Source organism: Aythya ferina, assembly GCF_964211825.1.
Source record: "Aythya ferina genome assembly, chromosome: 13".
NCBI classification, from domain to species: Eukaryota; Metazoa; Chordata; class Aves; order Anseriformes; family Anatidae; genus Aythya; species Aythya ferina.
In genome coordinates, this window is record NC_140311.1 from 284461 (window position 1) to 305197 (window position 20737).

The following is a 20737-nucleotide window of genomic DNA, read 5'->3' on the forward strand; positions in this document are numbered from 1 at the left end:
TGAGAGGAAGGAAGAGGAAGGAAGGATTAAGGATTAAGAGAAAGGAAGTTTTTCATTTGGAAGGAAAAAACTCTCCTTTAAAGCCTGACAAGGGCTAGCAGGGAATGAAAGAAAATCAGAAATCATATTTGGGAAGTAGCTCCATTGTGCCACTTCAGCCTTACTGGACTTCTTTGGACTTTATTGCTAGTATGTTGGACTTGATGATCCTTACTGAGTCCCTTCCAACTTGGGATATTCTATGATTCTATGATTCTATGTTTAAATCAGGCCCACAGCTAAATGCAAAAGTTCTTAGGAGCATTATGTTCAGAGTTTTCCTTGCTAGAAAGAGTTTCCCCTGGTGGTCTCAGCTGGAAAGGAGGCGAGCAGCTCACTGGCCCTGCAGCAGGGCAAGCCCTGAGCCCCGGCCATCACAGCAGCGGCTGCCAAGGGCTGCCACAGTCCCGTGGTGTCCCTGGCCCCCAGGTGCTGGAGGACTCGCACTCTCAGCTGTGCTCTCAGCACCATCTGCTCTCTCTGCTGAGCTGCACGGAGGGAGCTGAGCATCAGCACAGAAGCCAATGGCCAGTTCTGCGTGGCAGGTACTGACCGTAAACGGTAGGTCCAGGAGCAGCATAGTCTAATCTGTCAAACATTTTCAGTGCATCGTAAGCTTGAGAGAGATGCTGAAGATGAGATTTTGTCAGAAGTGAAATGCTTCCAATTTTTGTAATGTAAAATAAAAAATATAGGGGAAGACAAACTTGCTTTCAAACTATGGTCACACTGTATGTTTGTGAAAGTGTGTACGAACTGAGAAAAGGTTTAAAAGACAAAAAGTAAACAAACTCTAAAAGCATGTGAAGCAAGGAAAGATTTTTATATTTTCTCATGGGAACATGATGCAAAAGGCAAAGAACCTATAACAGAAAGAAAAAAAGTATCCCAAATATGCATTTATTTTATTCTTCCCATATTTTTGCAAGTGAAAAATGTTATATAGAGAACCTGGAGAACCCTTTCATTTTGTCAAGTAAATGAAAAGAGTAAACGAAATGCAGAGGACCATGTCCCACTCAGTATGAATATGTTTTATTGATGTTGTATTTATTGATATGTTTCACTGATTTCCAAATGATTGAAGTGAAAAAATGTGGTCTTGAGTAGAGAAACAAAGAGTTTCTGTCCCTGAGAAAATGACATTGCAGAACATTTTCACTGACAAATTGCACCAGTGACAGCGTGACTTAGGAACTGCTCGGAAGGGCTAGATGATGACCTCTGGGTAGCTCTGGGCAGGAGAGCTTGTGGGACCCCAGGAAGGGAGCTAGAGCCCTGCACAGATCAGCAGGGGAGCTCCAGGGCCTGCTGCAGGAGCGTGGTGCATTGGCAAGGCTGTGCAGCTTACAGAATACACTTTGCCATTTTATCAGCATTATCCTTTGCTCGCCATACCCTCGTGCTCATATGGATTATAAGGGGGGGGGGGGGGGGGGGAGGAGGAGGATGGCACAACACTACTTTCTCCTAAGGCTAGCTCTACCTTCCTTGGGAAGGTTGAGGGTTGCTGCAGGTTGTGGGTCAGCTCAGTTCCTCACCTTGTTTCTCATCCTCTCTGCCCTGGCACCACTGCCGGCCCCTTTCCTGCAGGACATTCCAGTGGTGAGTACGCATTGCACCGCAGCTGACACCTCATCCGCATTCCAAGTGCTGGCTGTGTGGTGCGGTCTTTCACTCACCTATCCCTTTTGCCCCTCACACTTTCCCTGCCTGGAGGCACTAGTAGCATAAAACTTGTTCCAGCGCTCATCCATACTGGAAACCATTGCAGAATTTACAGGACTGTAACTGCCAGATAAAGAGAATTACATTTGCCTGGGTCAGGCTGAAGGAAACTGAGCAAAGCAAATCGGGGAAAACAGTAGAGCTCATTTTTGTGTCTTGATGGTCAAAGCAGCTCTGCCTCTATGTGCTGGAAGTCTGCTTTGCCCTTGCAAAATGGATCCTGCACCTAAATCTGTCCTTTGTGAAGACTCTCCATTTTCTCTTACACCTGCCAACATGAACCAGAGATAGTAGTTGTGTGGAAGAACAGACAGCCCACTTCCTCAAGTTCTCTGTCTTGGTGTCTCTGCTGTTCTGCTGAGGAAGGCAGCTACTGCTTGAGAAACACTCCTGATGCTTACCTCTGTGCAGCAGCTCAGTGAGGTGACAGGTGCTTGACAAGAAGGCAACCTTGTGCAGACACAGAACATACCCTGTGACCAGGCACCAGTCCATTCTGGGAGTCTGCCAGCATCTCTGCTCATAGAAGCTCAGGGAATAGAGCTGCTCTCCAAAACGCACTGTGCTTGGATGTACAACTGAGATGTTGGGACTGGGAGGGATGAGGCAGGCAGCTGGCTGTGATGGTTCTGATAATTGCTTGGTTGGGATGTTGACATGAACCAGCTTCCTAGGATTACTGCAATTACCAGGCCCTTCTTTGTCTTCTTAATCAAGTTCTAGCAGAACTGACTGTCAGCTAGAGCCGACAAAATAATACTAAAGGTCACATTTAGCCGGTAGGATGGCAATTCCCAGGGCAAAGAATTCAGTACTGCTGCTCTGACTTCAGTTGCTGTTATTCAGCAGGACTGCTCTAAGCTGCCTGGGAAAATGTCTCTGCCACTGCCCCACCACTCCGTCTTCTGGGCTCCACGAGCAGGCACAAGCCTTTATTTGCATTATTTTTACACGAACTTTAAAAACAAAATCCAACCCCCAGACTGAAAAGTCGCCCTTGTATTTTTCAGACCAGCAGCTCTTTCCCTGGAGAGATCGTAAGCCCAGGATTGCAAAGAATGTTCCCATGCAGTTTCCACAGCACCGCCCGTCATGGAAAAAGGGGCTCTGCCAAGCAGCCGGCCATCCGAGGCAGCGAAGGCAGCCGGCTACTCCTTCGGCGCGCTCAGCGAGCAGCCCGCTCCGCACGGGACCGCCCAGGAGCCGCCCCGTGCCCCCGCGTAGCGGCCGCGTTAACGCACAGCCAGGCCCGGGGGGGGAGCAGCGGCTGCGCTGCGCCGAGAGCCGCGCTGCAACCCGGCGCGGCGCGGGGCTCGCGGCTGGCGTTGGGCGGCAGCGCCACCCCGCGGCGGAGCGGGGCCCTGCCGCCCTCACCGCCCGGCCCGGCAGCGAGCGCCCCCCGGCCCCGCAGCCCTCGGAGCGGGGGCGCCTCGCGCCGGGCGCGGTCGCGGTGGTTTCAGATTGTCCCTCGAGATTTCAAGGAGCGTGCTCGTCTTGGGCCTCCCCTCCTGAAACGCTCTGTGAGCACCGGTCGTGTCTGGCCGCCTGCCGGTGCCCGCTCATCTCGCTACAGGCGCGCGTGCCTTTTCCACTGAACACCTCTAAGAGCCAAGAGGCAGCCAGAGGTGGGCTGTTGAGGGCACCGTGTGCTTTAACAGCTCTGCTGGATGTGCAGATTGTTTTGGGCATGGAGACAGAAGGAGGGCAATGGAAATACAGTCCTAGAGGAGGCCAGAGCAATTAGTAATGTGAGCACAGAGCAGTGGCTTTGGGTGCAAAGCATGTTCCCTGCCATGGAGGCACTTTCATGTATCAGTCACTCTAGATTTGGTCTCGTATCTACTAAAAGCTACAAATCCTTAGGTAAAGCCTTAATATAGCGCGTAGAAGTATACTCAGTAGAACAGTTTTAAGATTCAACACCCATATTTACCCAGTCTGTGACAGGAGGCCATGAGAACAGGTATGACCCTATTAAGACCTCCCAGCCTGCCCTGCAGACAGCCTACAGACAGCCTAATTGCCTGGTGGCATAGTAACCTGCTCAGCAGGGTAATTGGTGCTCTGACACTAATACCTTGCTCAGGCAATGTGCTCTGATGGGCAATTTTGTGTCTCTCTTGGTGCCAAATGTGCAAGTTCACAGTCTGGATAAGGTTGTGTAAAATCACTGGCTGCTTAAAATATTCTTTTTATATAACTTGATGGACTTGTGTGATGCTTCATAAGCTGCTTGTAAAAGAGTCATTTTAGTACTTATATATTTGAACTTTTCAGACTGGGGTTTTCAAAAGTTCACTCACATCATGGGATAAGATTAAGCCATTAGGCTCAATAGAACTTCTTTTCATTTTCCATGCTGTTGCTTGAAGGAGTCTTTGATTCATATCTGAATGAGTAAATGATGTCAAACAACTCAGATGCTCTGGGAAAGGTGGAGAAATTCTTGATGACTACGTGCTGGCATTTCAGCCTGCATCCCTGCTGTGGGCAATAGCCTGTGAAACATTCCAGTGTGAAGAGATGTGCTGATGGAATTTCCCTGGCATGGAAAATGCCCTGGAATGTCTCAAGAACTCCTTCACACAAGGAAAGATGTGCTGGAAATAGATACTGGGTGTTGGAGATATTTTGGTCTGTTTGGTGGGTCCATCCCGGGTCAGCTATAGTGTGGAGGCATACAATTTAATGAATATTCTCTTATGAGCCTTAAAGGAAGGAAAGAACTGCCCAGGTTATGATCTGTGATCTTTCTTTCTGTACTTTTCTCCTTAGGAAGGCTGGGAAATGTAGCAGCCAGTCAAGGAAATACATACAGTAAAAAAGGGCTCCTACTCTTTTGAAACTTGTTAGCAATTATACCAGCACAATTTTGTTTGGGTCTTTCTTGCCCCACTGTGAAGCGGTCTGATGAAGCAGGTGGTCCTGATATGAGAGGTATTTAGGGGTAGGGTGGGAGAGGAACAGCTTTGGGGAGAACAGCTGCAAAGACCTTCCATGTCCAAGCAGGACAGGTTTGATCCAGTGGTTACAGGGATGCCCAGCAGCATGCCTGATGGATTGAGGCACAGACATATGCAGTACAGCGACCCCCCCTTTTGTTCTGTTACAATGGTTTCTGCAGCTGACAAGCTGCTCTGTGCTGGGGAAGCGCTTCATTGCCACAGAGGGCGATGGCTGATGTAAACCCAACCGTCACTGTTGAGCAACACAGCATGCTAGCTGTGAGCTGGAGCCCAGCGGTCACATACTTCCCTACGACAATGACTATGCAAGCAAAGGCAGCAGTGTTGAAATGCCCTCTGTGTGCTAAAAGGAGGGTGAGTGATAAGCTACACATCTCTCCTCCTGGAAGCCCGAAGCAGAGGGTCCAAGAGCAGCAAAAGCTGGTGTCTTGGCGACACTGTGGTGGCTGCCTGCAGGCCTGTGTGAGTGCAGGACTGATAAATGCCCCATTTTGGTATTACAGGCATTCCTTGTACTGTTGGTCTCGTGTTGTTTCTGCAGTTGTGTCTGAGGCTTAACTGAACAGCAGAGCATCTGCCTGAGGTCAGACAAGGGGCCAGCCAAGCTGGCACCCTATCACTTAGGGTTTGCCAACAGCAGATTCCAAGGAAAGAACTGAAGAACAGAGTAACTGGTATCTGCATAGTGCACTTCCATTCTCTAGTTATCTGTGACTCAGAAGCCTTTCAGAATTAGCATCTCTGAACTTAAAAGTCCTGATGCATTTTTATATCCTGACTTTTCTACGTACTTTTGCCAGCAATGGCCCCTTGAGCAATGACCATATCGGAATACTGCTCTGCAAAGCTGCTTTTCCTTATGCACTCCCATGCCAGAAAAGGCCTGGTATAGTTCAGATCCTCCAATAGTCACAGCATGAGGGTGTGCAAGTTTAACACAGACCTTTGCTTGTTATGCCATGTAGCAACCAGACATGCTCTATACCCAGGATGTTCATCTGATAAGATCACCAGAAACTGGCAGCAGAGAAACTTGGCTAATGCATTGTTTCTGAACGTAGCATGAAGAGAAAGGTAACTTATCATGATCAGTAAAAGATGATGATTAGCATCCAAAGCACAATCTCTTGTGGGGAGAGAATCAGCACAATCCTGGCTTTTTGATAACTTACATGCTTGTTAAAAAATTCTGCTACTAAAGAAAAAAAAGGTGAATCCATGGCTGTTTTCTTGGTATTCTAGGGCAGGATTCTGTTAATAGGGATAATGTGTATGCAGTAAGTGCACTGACATCAGCAGTGAATAAAATAGATCTTTACAGATCCACATTTCTTTAAGAGATAGTCTATCAAAGTCTTACCCAGAGTAAGACTTATTCTTTGCCTAGCCACATAACAAGATTACTGCAAGAGAAAACATAGTCCTTTGAGGGAGTAAATACAGGAAAATATGGCTTTATTTTTCGAAGATGTGGTGGAATTAAGGAGATAGATAGCTGCAATATGAGCTTATTTTGAAGCAAAACCTCTAGGCGAGGTTATGATTCTTAGCACGTGAACAGAGAACTGGTCTCTGTGGAATGGGATGGCAGACTTGGGGAAAACAAAAGACGGTCTGGTTTTCCTCTCCTCATATAAAAATCTAGGTGTACTAATTGATGTGGAGTAGGAATGGACTCAAGCTACCTGAACCCACTTGACCTCTGCCTGACATCCTTTTTCTACTTCTTTGGAATTACAATATTTACACTGATATTATTCATTTTATGCTACTATTATTAATAGTGTATGCTGTACAAAATGTCTTTTGGGTCATTCAGCGACTGTGACAGTTAGTGGGGTTTTCTTATCTGTCACTGTCCATCTGAAAAACAGCTTTGAGCCTCTTGGTTTGTGCCCTTCTTTCTCTCTCCCTCTCTTTCCTTTACCAGAAGTCTAAAATAAAAGTGACAAACACATAATCAACCACGAACAGAAGCATCCTCCATTTGGAGCCCAGCCTCTGATTCTTACCACTGTGTGCCTGCCTGAGAAGGGGGCAGGAAGGGAGGGAGATAACATTTACAGCAAAATGGAAGGTCTATGTGGCATGATTATTTTTTTTCTCTTTTTGGAATGAAGTAAGGATTCAAAATGGAAACAATATCTTCACATGACTCAAAGCTCAGGTTAGCCAGAGAGGCAGAGTTTACCCGAGTGTCTGTTTTGCAGGAGGAACTAGCAAACAGGCAGACTAGTGGTGAAGTCTTATGTCCACAGGCAGACTGGTGGCAAGGATGCAATGTCTCTGACCTAGCTTGCTGGCCAAAGAGATTCTTCCCCTGAGGCCTGCTGCAGGGGTTAAAGGCCTTTGTTGCAGGAGGGTCTCCCCAGTGAGCTCCTCCATCATTTACAGCTCATATATCATCTACAGCTCCTCCATCGTGTACTGCCTTTAAGAAATGGTTGTCATTTTTTTTCCTGCATTGGTGTAGGTGTGCTTTTTGTTTGTTTGTTTGTTTGTTTTGTGCCTAGAACTAAGCTGTGGCTTCATCCTCTGTCTTCTGGAGGTTGACAGCGCTCATCCCCTCCCACTCCCTGGACAATCCAGGTCCATAAGTGCTTCCAGATGTAAGGCTCAGAATTGCTCCTGGCCTCCCTTCTCCTCTCCCCACCTCTCATAGTGGTATGGTCACTCATGCGAATGACCCTCTTTGTACCATTTTTTTTTTTTTTCTTTTTTTCCCCCTGTGCACATTTATGCTAGGCTCACACTGGACCTCTCAGCTTTGGCCATACACCACCTGTAACATGGAGAAGTGTAAGAGTTCAGTGACATTTGGACAAATCACCAAGTGCTGTGCTCAGCTCTGACTGCTGGAGTGTGCGTTCCTGTCTTCTTTAGAGCCTCAGGCACTGACACTGTGCTGCCCGCAGGGTACATCAGCAACTGCTACTCAGAGACAGCTCAGGAGAAAGTCCAGCAGTGACTGGCTCTTTGGGATTTAATCTGAAAGCTCCCCAAGACCCACAGATGGAGGCAAGTAAATTGAAAATGATACAGAAAATAGCCAGTTCAGGGGTAAATAGCACTCTTCACATGAGAGAAGAATCTGAGTGAGAGTGGTTTGGTATTCTTTAGTTTGATATAGAAATAATTTGTGTTTGCATCACTTGGAATAGTGGTGTAGAAACTGTTGGTCTCAATTCTGGATGCTGCAGGAACTGGGTTGTATGAGAAAACTGAAATGAAAGGCAGCCATTGATGATTGTCATCAGGCCTGATTTGGTCTATATAGCTTTAATTGCTTCATCAAGAGAAGCATGTTGGCTTTGAAGATATTTATGCAATGAATTGTCCCAAGGGAAAATCTCCTGCTGTCCTGTGAGGGTACACTGACTAGTGATGCAAACTCAGCATTCATCTGGCCTTTACAAACTCAGTTAAGATTAATGAATACAGAGCAGTACAGATGTAGAATGAGCCTGAATGTGTCTGTGTCCAGTACAAACCTGCTAATTCTTTATGGCTTCTTTTATGACAGGTAAAAAGTACACTAACTTGAAACTAAAATGCAAAATAACTTACTGTGTTCTAATCAGACTGTCTCTGTGACCCATTTTAGCCACTTTTTGGTGTTGTTTTCCAAGACAATTTTGTGGTTTGGGGAACGACGTGTAAAGACCTCTGAGATGGTATTTGTTGGCCATCTGTAATCCACCCGGCTTCTCTACCTCCCTTCTTCTTCTTCCTAGGGCAGGCCACAGAGCTGCATGCTGCAAATGTATTGAAAAAGCTAGCTTGATTGGGAAATATTGAGTGCAATTTCAAGGCTATTGCACTGAGTAGGGTAGTGTGGTGACATTTGTAAGCTACAGAGGAAGTCAGCTTTGCAGTGAAACATCCACCTTATATATGGGTCTGCAGGACTGCACGGCAATTAGGTGCAGTGTGAAGAAGAGCATCCTGGCTGGAGAGGGGCACTAGATCAACCCGCTACACGGTTTAAAGGTCTGTGTTGGTACATTTGCTAGGAAGTCTGACAGAAGCTCATGCTGACATAACTGAATAAACTTCAGTTAGCTAGCTGATTTGGATGATACCACAGATTGCAGACAGGGGATTCATTGCAGGTTGGTAGTGAAGAATCCCAGCTCCTAACACAAAGTTTGCAGTCATGCCCTTGTGCCTTTTTGTTGGATGTGAAATGATCTTGCTGCTTTTTACACTGGTACAGTTTCATTACTGTTTTTTATCAGTCTGTTTCTTGCTCTGGACATGTAAAGTCGGTAATAATTTGTGTAACCACCCAAGGGGAGCATTAAATATCTAAAGAGCATTTTTCAGGGTGATTCTTTTCCTAGATTTGCAAGGCTTGCTATCAGGTGCATCCAGGTGACACAAAAATGAGCAGGACAAAATCATCAGACTTGTAATAAGTCTCCCAGTCTCCTCTGTATTGCATTCCCACAAAGAGTGGAAATACAATATCTGCCATTTTTTTCTTTCCATAGTTCACCTCAAAGGTGACCCATTTCAAAGCCTTTTGGGTAGAAGCAGGAGAAAGGGAGAGTGAAAAAGAAACCTAGGAAAAAAACTATACAAACTACATGAACAAGCCTATTTCTTTCCTCCGATTAAAACCAACGCAAAACCAACCAGACCTTTCCATTCCTCTTTTATTATATATTTTAAAACACAGGCAAATGAAAGAGGAACTTGAGAATAACTGTATTGCTCATTATCTAACTATCCCTCAGCACAAGGGCCAACTTTTGCTTTTAGCAGGGAAGCTGGTCTCCCTGGCATCCACATGTAGGCTCAGAAGTAGCCTGTGAGCAGTCCCAAGGAACTCAGAGTACACAGTTGCTCACAGACATGTGTGTTTTCCAGATCAGGCATTTGGACAGAACTGCAGAAGCATAATAAATATGTGGCTGCAGACCAAGCATGCTGATAATGTAACTGAAAGCTGCTGAAGATCCTCTAGCATTTGCTGCTGGGGCCTGCATTAGCAGGAGGATCTCTGTGCGGTTTGGCTGTAGAACCAGGACGGAATTGGGGAAGCTGGGAAGGGAAACCTGTGAGACAAAAATTGGAAAGATAGCAGCTGAGCATTGGGAGTGAGAAGATCGGTCCTGTAAGAAGGATAACAAAGTCTTCATCACATTGGCACTGCTAGCTGTTGGCAAACATGTCTTGAGACAGCGTAGGCACAAAGTGACATTTCTGATAAGTCTTCACCTGAAAAAATATAGTATGCCATATTGTCCACACTAAGGAATCTCTCTCTAAAATTTCTGCTTTTGCTTGCATCAGTTTGGCTTCTGTATTGATAGTTTGAGCACAGATAGCTCATTGGTTGCCGTTTCGAGTTGTGTTGACTGGCCTTGCTCCCAGGCAGGTTAGATGGAAGTAGTGCTAAGGGATGATGGTGCATCTACCTTAGGGCACCCAGTACTGCAGGCAGGCCATGAGAGGACAGGAGATGAGAAACAGAGGATCTTGCTTTGGTTATAGTTCCTAATGACTCTGAACAAAGCATTATTTCTTACTTTTCTGCATGAACCTCAGCAGCCCTTGTTCCTGCTCCTTATGCAGCCAAGAGACGTGACACCCCTCAGGGCCAAGCATGGCAATGAGCCTGTCCCCTGAGCCAAAGCCTTCCTGGCAGTCTCTGCCCTGCAGTGTGACCCTCCTCACAGCTCCCCTGGTCCCCCACAGACTGTCTGTGCTGTGGGCTGGGCAGCCGAGGGGTGGCTGGCTGTGGGCAGCCAGCACAGCTGTCCAGGCCACTTCTCTGTGGAAATACCAGGGCCAGCAGGACAATGCCTTCAGCTGGGATATGAAGAGAGAAGCAGCACTGCTCCAGTGGCCCAGGCCTGCTGAGGTGACATGGCTGCTCTGAGCCTTGCACCCTGGCGCGGGATGGGAAGAACAGCTTTCACAACTTGGACGTGTTGTCACTCGCATCCAGACGTTTCCTGTTATCTAACCTCAGCCTTATCTTCCCCATTCGCAGCTTCCTCTCAAAGGAGGAGCGGCCCCTTCAAAAACGAGCTGTGTGCTTGGGCTGTGCCCCCACCACTGGGGCCAGCCCCACGCTGGTGCCCCTGCCCTGGTGGGGCCCAGCTAGCTCAGCACGGTAGGTGCCAGCTCCCCATCCAGCTGGCTGACGGGTGGCTGGGGATGGGGGGGATCGTCCCTGGGGGTGGTTGCCCCATGGACCACTGGTGGTGGGGTGCAAAAACATGTGCGATGTCTGCATCCCTGACAATGCAGAAAGCTGTTCTGCCTCCATTATACCACCAGCTTCCAGGAGACCAGAGCCAGCTCAGGTTTGGGTTGCCTCCCCTCCATGTTGGGAGCCCATCTTCCTAAACCAGAGGAGCTTTTTTGGTATTTCCCTTTGGGGAGGAGCTGTGGTGTGGGGCAGTGTATACTTCTGCAAGCACAGGGTTAGGGCATGCAGACATCTCCTATCTCAGACAGAGAGTGCTGTTCTTGGGACCCTGATTCATTGATGAGGGTGAATGACAACTTATATCATTAGCGATGTGTACATAGCCTACTTGGTACTGGGATGCATGTGCTTCCCACTGGGCTCGCACACATGCTACAGATGAGTTGCTGGCTGTAGGGAGATTTTGATCTCAATTAGTCATAGATGAGACACCGCAAACGAAGAGTGGGGGAAGTTGTGGGATGGAGGAGGGTTTTACCAGGGAGAGCTGGTGTCCCAGCCAGGCGCGGCCATGCTCTTCAGCTCCTTTTCTTCGCTGCCCATTGACCCCAGGCTGTCAGATGAGTGGTCACCCGCGCACCTCCTTCCCTCCCCTTCGCAGCTGAAGGCAGAGTCCTGTGAGCACCGCAGAGGAGCCAGGGCAGGGGATGGAGATCAAAGGTGAGTACGGGGGGATGCGGGAGGGCACACAGACAGCAATGCCAGGTAACATGTTTATCAGGCCCTTCTCTGTGCTTTTGCACAAGCTGTGAGGTGCTGGTTGCAGTGTTTCTGGTTCCTGCCCTTGCAAGCTGTTCCTGCAGCCATAAGTGAAACCCACAATGTCCTCACCCGAGTGTTTGAATGGTGCCTTGTGCTTGTGACTCTCTGCGCCCTGAGCTGTGGGGCAGACAGGAGCGGGGGCCAGTGCATCCTGTTTTTCTGTCCCTTACAGCAATCCCAGGCCTGAGGTCTGGATCAGGGTTGCTTTTGAATGTCCCAGACTTCAGCTGTGTGCCTGCCAGGGGCGTACCTGCTCCTGAAGAGGGGGGATAGCAGGGTTGGCCCATCTACCTCGCTGTCCCACTGGACAGGTTTTACCACGAGTACAGTGCTGATCTGACAGGAGAGGCGGGTTTGATCTTGGGTGCTGCAGGAAAGCCTGTCCAGGACCTGGGCCTGGCGCTGAACTGCTGCAGTAGGGGTGCAGCTCTGCAAAGCCCTGCTGAGGAAGGCTCCAAGTGTGTGGGCACCAACACAGCACCGACATGCTGTGCTGGGCAGAGGGGCGGGCGGCATTGCTGTCTCCTGTGTGACAGTGCCTGCCAGTGCAGTGCTGCGTGCAGACGGATGGACAGTGGTACCAGGAGAGCCTCCATGGTGAAAACAGAGGGAAGGTAGGGGAAGGAGATGTTGAGGCACAAGGTAGGAAACTGTGTAGTTTCCCATTAGAAGTGGAGCTAATCTGTCTGCCGGGGAAAAGTGCTGGATTATGCTTTTCACTTTTAGGAGCAAGAGTGAAAGTCAGATTCACAGGACAAGATGGAGAATACATTTATTGTGAAGCAGGGATAGGCAGAGGGGACAGACAGCTTGGGCTGAGCAAGGCAGGGGTGGTGGGGGGGCTGCTCTCAGTCTTTTGACAAAAGCAAGGACAAAAAACAACGTACACAGAGCTGTGTGGTAGAGGTAACAGGGTAGCACAGGAAGACAGTTCCAGGAACGTGTGGCTGGTTTATGCTTCCTGCAGGTGCTTAGGGATAGTCCTCACTGATGCACTTCAGGCTCTCACCCAGCGCCTCACCAAAACTGGGGCAGTGGCTGTATTCACCAAGTCACAGTGCCTAGGAATTTTCCTTAGGACAAGGCAGCTGGTCACCACCCTGTCCAGTAACCTGCAGCCCAAAGACCCCTGAAAGGAGAGGCAAGGGGGGGGGGGGGGGGGGGGACGACAAAGTATTTTGTGACTTCAGTAAGGGACTTACTGGAGAATGCAGGAAGAAAAACTCTTTCTGTTTTTTCCCCCAGAGTATGCACTTGATTGCTCAGTCTGTTTTATGACACTAAGCCTTTAGTTGGAAATACCCATTTCAGCCTGAAACCAGAAGCTCTGACAATGAAAAATCCATTCAAAGGAGATACTATCATTACAGGGTGGGGTAGAAAGCTCTGTTCCCATCTGATGATAGAATTATCTCCACTGTGTGACCCTCCTCTTATCTGTTGCTGACAGCAACGTTTCTTGTGGCTGTTTTCCCCCTCAGAAAGCCACAATGGGGGATTATTTTAAGCTGCAATAGCAGAAGCAATGCTGTGGGTTTTTTCTCTCTCCTCACCCCCCACCCCCTTTTTTTTTCCTCCTCTCAAGGCCAGATCTCCCACTGGTAGAAATCAGCATTGAAGCTGAGGCAAGTCTGGTAACTGATACCTGCAGAAAAGCCTGCTCAGTCTTTCTTTGTGCAGCTCAGCCTCTCCAACACACTTTGCTATGTCTGGGAGGTATTATGGGGGGACAGGTTTATTTTTCTTTTACCTCTGTACTACCAGTAGTTAGCATGCAGTATCTAACTCTTTACTGAAAGCATTTTCAGGCAAAGAGAGCTCATCCTGGTGTTATTAAGACCAACAACAGCTATGTGAACCCTTCAGAACATTTTTTTCGTTTGCCATGGTACTGCAGAGTTTGATTTGAAAGGAGAGAAATTTGACCAACCATGAATCAGTTGGAATCGTGGTTAAACCAGTAAGTCTTTTGCTAGAATGATCTTAAATCAGCTTATTAGCACTGACATGAATTTTCTAATACTCATGAAATGCACACACTTCTTTTATCCATTGCAACATGCTGCTTTTATCCACCGTGGTTGAAATCTATTCTGAATTAAGAGCCAGAACAAAGGGCTATTTGCTACCTACATCATACTAAAGGTGTAATGTGGAGGGTAGGGGGAATGTAAGAATTGCAAAGCTTTTGTGGTAACCTCATCTAGAAGTTGATTTCATCTTTAAAGTTGTAGCTGTTTCTTTACTGTTAAACCTTTTTTCACTCTGCTGTTTTTGGAGCTTGTATAAACAACACATATTTGTCATTTTTTATTTTGTATTTTTACATTAAAAAGAAAAAATCCCTTTTCGTATTGATGGGATCCTATGATCATCCTTTTAAAACAGAGCCTCAGAAGTCGGATAGAAAAGATTTAATAAATTGCTCTCTGTTGGAATGCTGTTAGCATACCGCAGCTGATTTCTACTTTCATGTCTTTAATGGTCAGCCTTCCAAAATATAATTAGCATAACCATTTTAGTTTTTCATTTTGATACCAAAGATAGTTTGGCTGCTTTCTCAGAAACTGGTGCTACTGGTCATGTGAAATTAAGATCAGGGGACTAGGAAGGAAGCTAAAAGTGCCATGATTAAAACTAGGCTACAGCTGGGCTGGCCTGCAGAGAACATGAATGACACTAAACTGGCATTATGCAAAATGTGTGCAGTTTAGGAGTCATGATAAATTTTCCCAAGAGTTGCACGTCAGAATTTCAGATTGATTTTAAACTCAAGTTCTGAACTGTCAACATCCCTGAATGACATGGTGCATGGTAGTACTTAGCAATATCTTCTCTTGTGTATATTTTATTTAATTTTCTTCAAGTGCTTTTGTGAACTTAATTAATACTCTTGTTAAAGGAATAGGGGTGTTGACAGCATCTTCTGGTCTTTGTGCTAAGGAATACTGGGAGGAGGAGGTTATATTCATACTTAAAGGAACATGGATTGTGTCAGTGTATTAGAGTGAAAAACTCCACTTATTGCAGGAGAGGCTTCTTCTATGAGCTCAAAATGAAGCAGAAGGGGGTTGGTTTGACAACGGAAGAGAAAGTTTCACTTCATTCCCAAAGAAGTTCATTGTTTCTCTGTGTGGTGCTTTGGTTTTTATTTAATATCACAGTCTTTATAACATGTAACAGCGCAGCTTCATGCTGGCAGGCAGAGTTTGGGACTGAAGTTTACAGGGACCAGAAGCTGCTGTGGTTGCTTTTTCTTTTCTTTACTTTTTTTTTTTTTTCTTTCTTTCTTTTTCAAAAGTGAACACACATTGCACTGGACTCTGAGCCAATGTTGGCAGCTGATCTTACTTCCAGAAGAACCAGTGGTGATCCTCTACATGCATGCACAGGGGCAGAGTTGTACCTTTTTTTCTTTTTCAGACAGTCTGGAAGGGTTCCTTCTTCAAATCTTTAGGTCTAGGTAAAAAGATTGTTTTTTAGCTATCAGTGGTACAATAAGAGGTAAAACCCTAAGGCTATTCATGCCAAAAGGAACTTCATCTTTAGCATGTGTAGAGCCAGGATTTCACCCCAGCCTGTACCATAGAGACCCAAATTAAAAAAAAAAACAAAAAACAAAAAAAAAAACTGAGAAGCCTGAAAATCTTGTTTAAATTTAGAAGAATAAAAATGAAAGCTGTGAAAAGTCTGTTAGATTATCATGCCCTTATCTCTAACCAATGCAGAACTGTTCCATTGCAGTATGTTCTCAGGCTCTTTGTCTAGACTTTGTGTGTCTAGAGAGACATTGGTCTTCATGATGTTGTACCCAAATTGTATGTCTGAGCATTTGGATGGACATTTTGTCAATATTTCAAGCCACCAAGGTAGATGTATAGCTAAGGCAGAAGGTTAGTTTAAAACTTGGCATCATTTCCAGCTCCACAGAGCTTTAGCCTTGAACTAATATAGTGGACATTTCCCTCAGCAGAAGGCAATGTCTGCTTGTGTGGTTCTCCCTTACCCAAAGAAAAATGTTGGAGGGGGAAATGTGGGAGGGATGATGACAACTTGTGAACTGGAAAAAGTCTCTGAAGTTAACAGCAGGTTCAATCCTTCTTTTCCCTTTTCATTCATCCAGGACAGCATCTCAGTGAAGACTGTGAGCCTGGAGAGAGCTGCAGTGCAGCACTGCGTGTATTTGACAAGCTGAGTTTGACACTCAGTTTGGCAGAGTGTCAGTTTGTCAAATACCCCAAGTGAGGCACTTGCTGAGCAACACAGCTGCACACCGAGGGAACTGACTCCTTCCTTGACTTGGGCAGGAGCCTTTGCATCTGCATTCTGATCCTCTCCGTAAATGTGACGAGGTATTGAGCAAACTTGCTGAATGCCTGTCTGATGCCATGCTGTCAGGTTTCCTTTACACCCCAATTTCAGAAGTGCCTGTTGGGGTGTAATCCTAATGGCAAACTGTTGCAGAAGTGATGCTGGTACCATTCCTCTGTGTTGGGAAAACAGCCAAGGACAACACTGTTCTATGTCACAGCACTGGCTAGCAAGCTATTAATAAATTTCCTGTTCAGTTAATAAAGGTTCTGGCAACTATAATCATACCAATGTGGGTAATGGAAACATTAGCCTTAATATCATTTTTGGTGGATTTTTTTTGATGTGTAGGAATCTTTTTTTTTTTTTTTTTTAATTGAAGCTGGAGTACAATTTAATGAGGTTTCTGTTTAACTTCCCCCTATTCTGTTAGCCAGTGTGAAGTGCTTGTTTGTTCCAGCTCTTTTTAAATAAGTCTATGGAGTCCATTGCTTTTTCTTGGAACCTTGTTGTTTGGAGAAGACTCCTTGTTTTTGTCTGATTATTACTAGTAAGCACTTGCAACAAGGTTGCCTATTGTAGTTTTTGCTATATTTCTGCCATTTTATGAAAATAATTCCCTCTAAGTCATTTACTTGAAGATCTAATGATCGGTCAACATTTTTAATAACTGATGTGACGTATCAGATATGTAGCTGGAGATATTTCTTGGGGTGGGGGTAACAGAGGGTGAGTGCCTAACCCAGTATGACAAACCACACTCCCTGAAAGCATTTAAATTAAAAAATTCAGAAATTAAGAGAAATTCCCAACGCTTCACTGACTCTTTTTTTAGGACAATACCACCAGTAAATTTCACAACATTGATAAACTTTAATACTAAGACACTTTTTTTTTGTTGCTGTTGCAACTATTTCTTGCTAAATATTTTCTAGAAGTTGGAGTTTGTACAATGTTGGGACCAATGAATATATGGCATTGCCTAAGCAAATTATGTTCTGCTTTCTGAATAAGTCCTATCAGTAGGGCTTATTGTATGCTTCTGGACAAACACAGTCCTAGTCATTGTGACTCACACTCCCGTGGTCTCTCTCTTGCACCTACGCATGACTCATGGACATCACCCTGATCTCTATCACTGAGGTCAGCTTCAGAAGAGAACAAAGTCTATTATTTCAGGGTTTGTTTTGTCTCCCTGTGGATCCTTAATGCAGCAGGCAGATATATCAATCCCAACCCTTTCTGCCTTCACAGACCTCAAGGTTTCAACAGGCCTGTCTTCTGCACAGCAGCTAGCTGAGCACTCCTTTTAAGCTCTTCACTGTTGTTTCCTAATTTATGGTTTTACTTTCAGAAAAGTTTGCCCCTCTGCTTTTTAGGGGAAGAAAGTTAACCCCTTCCTCTTCTACAGGAAATACCAAATTACAGTGGTACGAATTCCTTTATTGGATACTTCCTCTCTTTTCTCCCTGTTTAGAATGGCAGGTACAGAAGGGCTCTGAAGTCCAAGGCAAACTTGGCAGTTTAGAAGCCAACGTCCCCACGGTTGTACAAGCCCTGCAACTGTGCTCTGCTTTAAAGTAGAGCTGCAAGTCTCATGACAATGTGCTAGCCACTAGAAATAGTGTGTTGTTTTTTTTCTGGAGACTCGGTAGTTTCAGAGAGGAAGCTGAGGTTTCCTTTCTGTGCTGGTGCGGAGCTGGCCTTTAGTGGATGAGTCATGTCACTGGGTAAGTGACCAGTGCAAGGAAGGGAGAAGTTCTTTTGTTTGATGGAGGTACACAACAGCAAAGCCCTTTACAGCTTTCAGAAGAAAAATGTTTTTTCCAACAGTTTTTACTGCCAAACATGCCAAAGATATAAATAAAATATAACCACACTCACTGCATAGAGAAAAACAAAAACCTATGCACTGGAGAAAGGCTTTTTGTTTCCATTGGTCTGTTGCTGATGACCAAAGACATTTCGCTGCCCCAGCTCGAGGGCAACTGAGGTACTTGAGATGTGTTTCACCTGGGGCATCTGCTACTTTTTTTTTTTTTTTTTTTTTTTTTTCCTGTGCAACCTCTTCTAGACTTCAGAGCTTCTGAAGAAACTGTATGGAGCTCCTCAGAGCAGATCAGTGCTGGGATGAACCAAAATTTGGAAAAATCATGGTGTTATATAGTAATGGAAAATTGAAATCATGAGCTTATAAAGGCAGCAAATCTTGCAAAAACCATTAGGCTAGCTGTAAATGAATGAGAATGGAATTTGGAGAGGAGAAAGAGAGTGTCTCATCCTGCATTTTGGAGCTGGATCTGCAGTGTTGAGGATGGGGAAGCTGAGAAGTTTTCAGTTCCTCTCCCACATAACATTGACCTCACACCAGATGCTTTTATCCTGCATGCACAGAGCTGCAGCTCCCCATTCCCCTGTTTGTTTGTTTGTTTGTTTGTTTGTTTTGTTGTTGTTGTTTGTTTGTTTGTTTTTGTTTGTTTGTTTGTTTTTGTTTTTGTTTTGTTTCGTTTTTGTTTTGCTTTACCCCTGAGACCACTAATGCCAACAGCTTCTGTTTCAACCTGGTGTCTCCAAGGTCAGCTTCTGGGAGGTGCGCTCTGCAGTGAATGCATGAGCTACAATGAACACACAGCAATGCAGGTATGGCCTACCTCAGTCCTAGTTGCAAGGCAGAAGAGCCCCTCACACATATTTCTAGGGGTTCCAGCACTGCTTGTCCTTGGCAGAGGGCAGCTAGCCAAGTGGGAGGGCAGCGCCAGCATGCAAGCCCAGAGCAGGTGCTGCGCAGCCTGGGAGCATGGCCAGGCCCCGCTGGCTGCTGCTGGGAAGCACAGCAGCCTGGCAGTGCAGCACAACTGCCCCTCAGTGCCCGCTGCTGTGGATGTGAAACCCTGCAAAAGACACAGTAAAATTTTCTCTCTGATCTTATCTTATAATCACTAATGTCCTAAAGATGTGTCATTGTAATTCAGGGCACTGAAGGTAAAAGCAAGGTTCTGTTCTTCCCAGCACTCAGGCCATAAAAATCTGCCTGACCTTGCTCTTAGGCTGCTGGCCCAGGGAAAGGGAAGAGCTGACTGAGCGGAGACAACAGCCATGAGGGTTCCAGTTAGTGCTGAGAACTCCTTCTCAGCATGACCCCAAGCTTGTCTGCTTCCACCATGCTCCCCCAGCTGCTCTGATGGATTTAACGGAAGCCACTGTTAAATCTTAACAGAAGATTTTACTTGGCACTTAACAGAAGCCAAGTGACTGTCCCTAAAAATCTGCTTTACTTAAGGCGGCATCCTCATCCCTACTGGTGATCTGCCTGCCGAGTCCATAGGACGGCAGCCGGTGTCCAGAGGGGTCTGACAGACAGAGGGCCCCGCACCATGGCAGCACACCAGCAGTGCCAGTACATGTAAGATGCTAATGATAAACAAAGAGTAAACAAACCAGGCTATTGGGTAACAAAGCTTCCTGCAGGAAATGTGCTTCAGCTGAAGTCAGGAACAGCTAAGCACGCAGCTTGCTGCCTTTGTAAAAAGGGACATACCCTCTGTTTTATTTTTGCAAGAGACCCAGGAATGCCCTAGAGTATGTTTAAGCACAGGTGAGAGATCACACACCCCACAGCCAAGCCTACACACCATTAGCACTGGGTTTATAGACTAAAGGCTCCTTGTCAGGGCTGCACATAATCTGAAGTTCATGAGCCCAGCTAGTGTTGCATTAAAGATTGACCTCAAAGATCAGCCCTCCTGATTGAGAGGAAGGCCTTGGCAGTGCAAAGTATGGCCTTGTAGCACAGGAACCACCTGGCAAAACAAAAAAGCCAAAATCCACATTCTAAGAAGAGTTTTAAAACTAATGTAGGGAATGCGGGCTTCCTATTTTTAAGTGGATCTTGTGATTTTAGAGCAGTTGGCAGCAGAAGCATGGCAGATCTGTAAGAGTCACTAGACAAGCAGCTCTAAAGCCTGCAAGCCGCAGATTGCGCCCCCCCCCCGGCTTCAGTCTCTGGCAAGGAAAATCATTTGCAGTGTGGACTGGTAGAAAACAGCTGGTTTTTGCTGGGATTAAAATGTTCAAGTCCTTGAGGAAACAGTAAATAGGGAGCTGCACAACATTTTTTTTAAGTAACTGCTTTTTAGAGCAATGTATTGAGCAATGCTATGACATGGAAGTTAAGGATTCTGACACTTGAGCTAAATCACAGGCAGTTTTTTATATCCTTTAGATGACCTCTCTTCTCAGACTCGAGTGTACTTCAGCCTTCCACTGGCCATGAAGGAAGACTTAGCACTAAGCATCCTTAGAGTCCTTCTAACCTCTGACAGTGATATAGCAGCATTACATTTACCTCCCTACTGTGAGTGGTGCATTCCGAAAAAAAAAAAATAGAGCTAGCTGAAGCATTTGGAAGAAAAGCACTATTGGAAACCCTTCAGCCCTAAACTTGCCCAGCTCGAGCATTGCTGGTTCTAACAAACTCACTGAAATGGGAGTTCTTCCATCGGCTTCAGGTCTGTCTGCTGTCATCACTGTTCCAACAGACTACTGCTGTACCCTAGTGTGCTCATACTGCAGCATTAGGTGGCTGCAAGCTTGTGAACGTGCATGTGGAGGCAGCACCACAACTGTGACATGTACCATTTTGGGGTGTGGTGAGGGCTGTAGTGATGAGAGCAGTCTGATGTGGGCTGACTCGATGCCTCCCTTCTGT

At 46.0% G+C, this 20737-nt stretch overlaps 1 long non-coding RNA gene across 1 annotated transcript; it reads left to right on the forward strand.

The window, feature by feature from the left end:
* The first annotated feature begins 10754 nt into the window (after nt 1-10754).
* Nucleotides 10755-16834, forward strand: LOC311443777. Its single transcript, XR_014697493.1, has 3 exons — nt 10755-10857; nt 11509-11616; nt 15842-16834. It is a non-coding gene; the product is annotated as an uncharacterized lncRNA (long non-coding RNA).
* Nucleotides 16835-20737: the final 3903 nt, after the last annotated feature.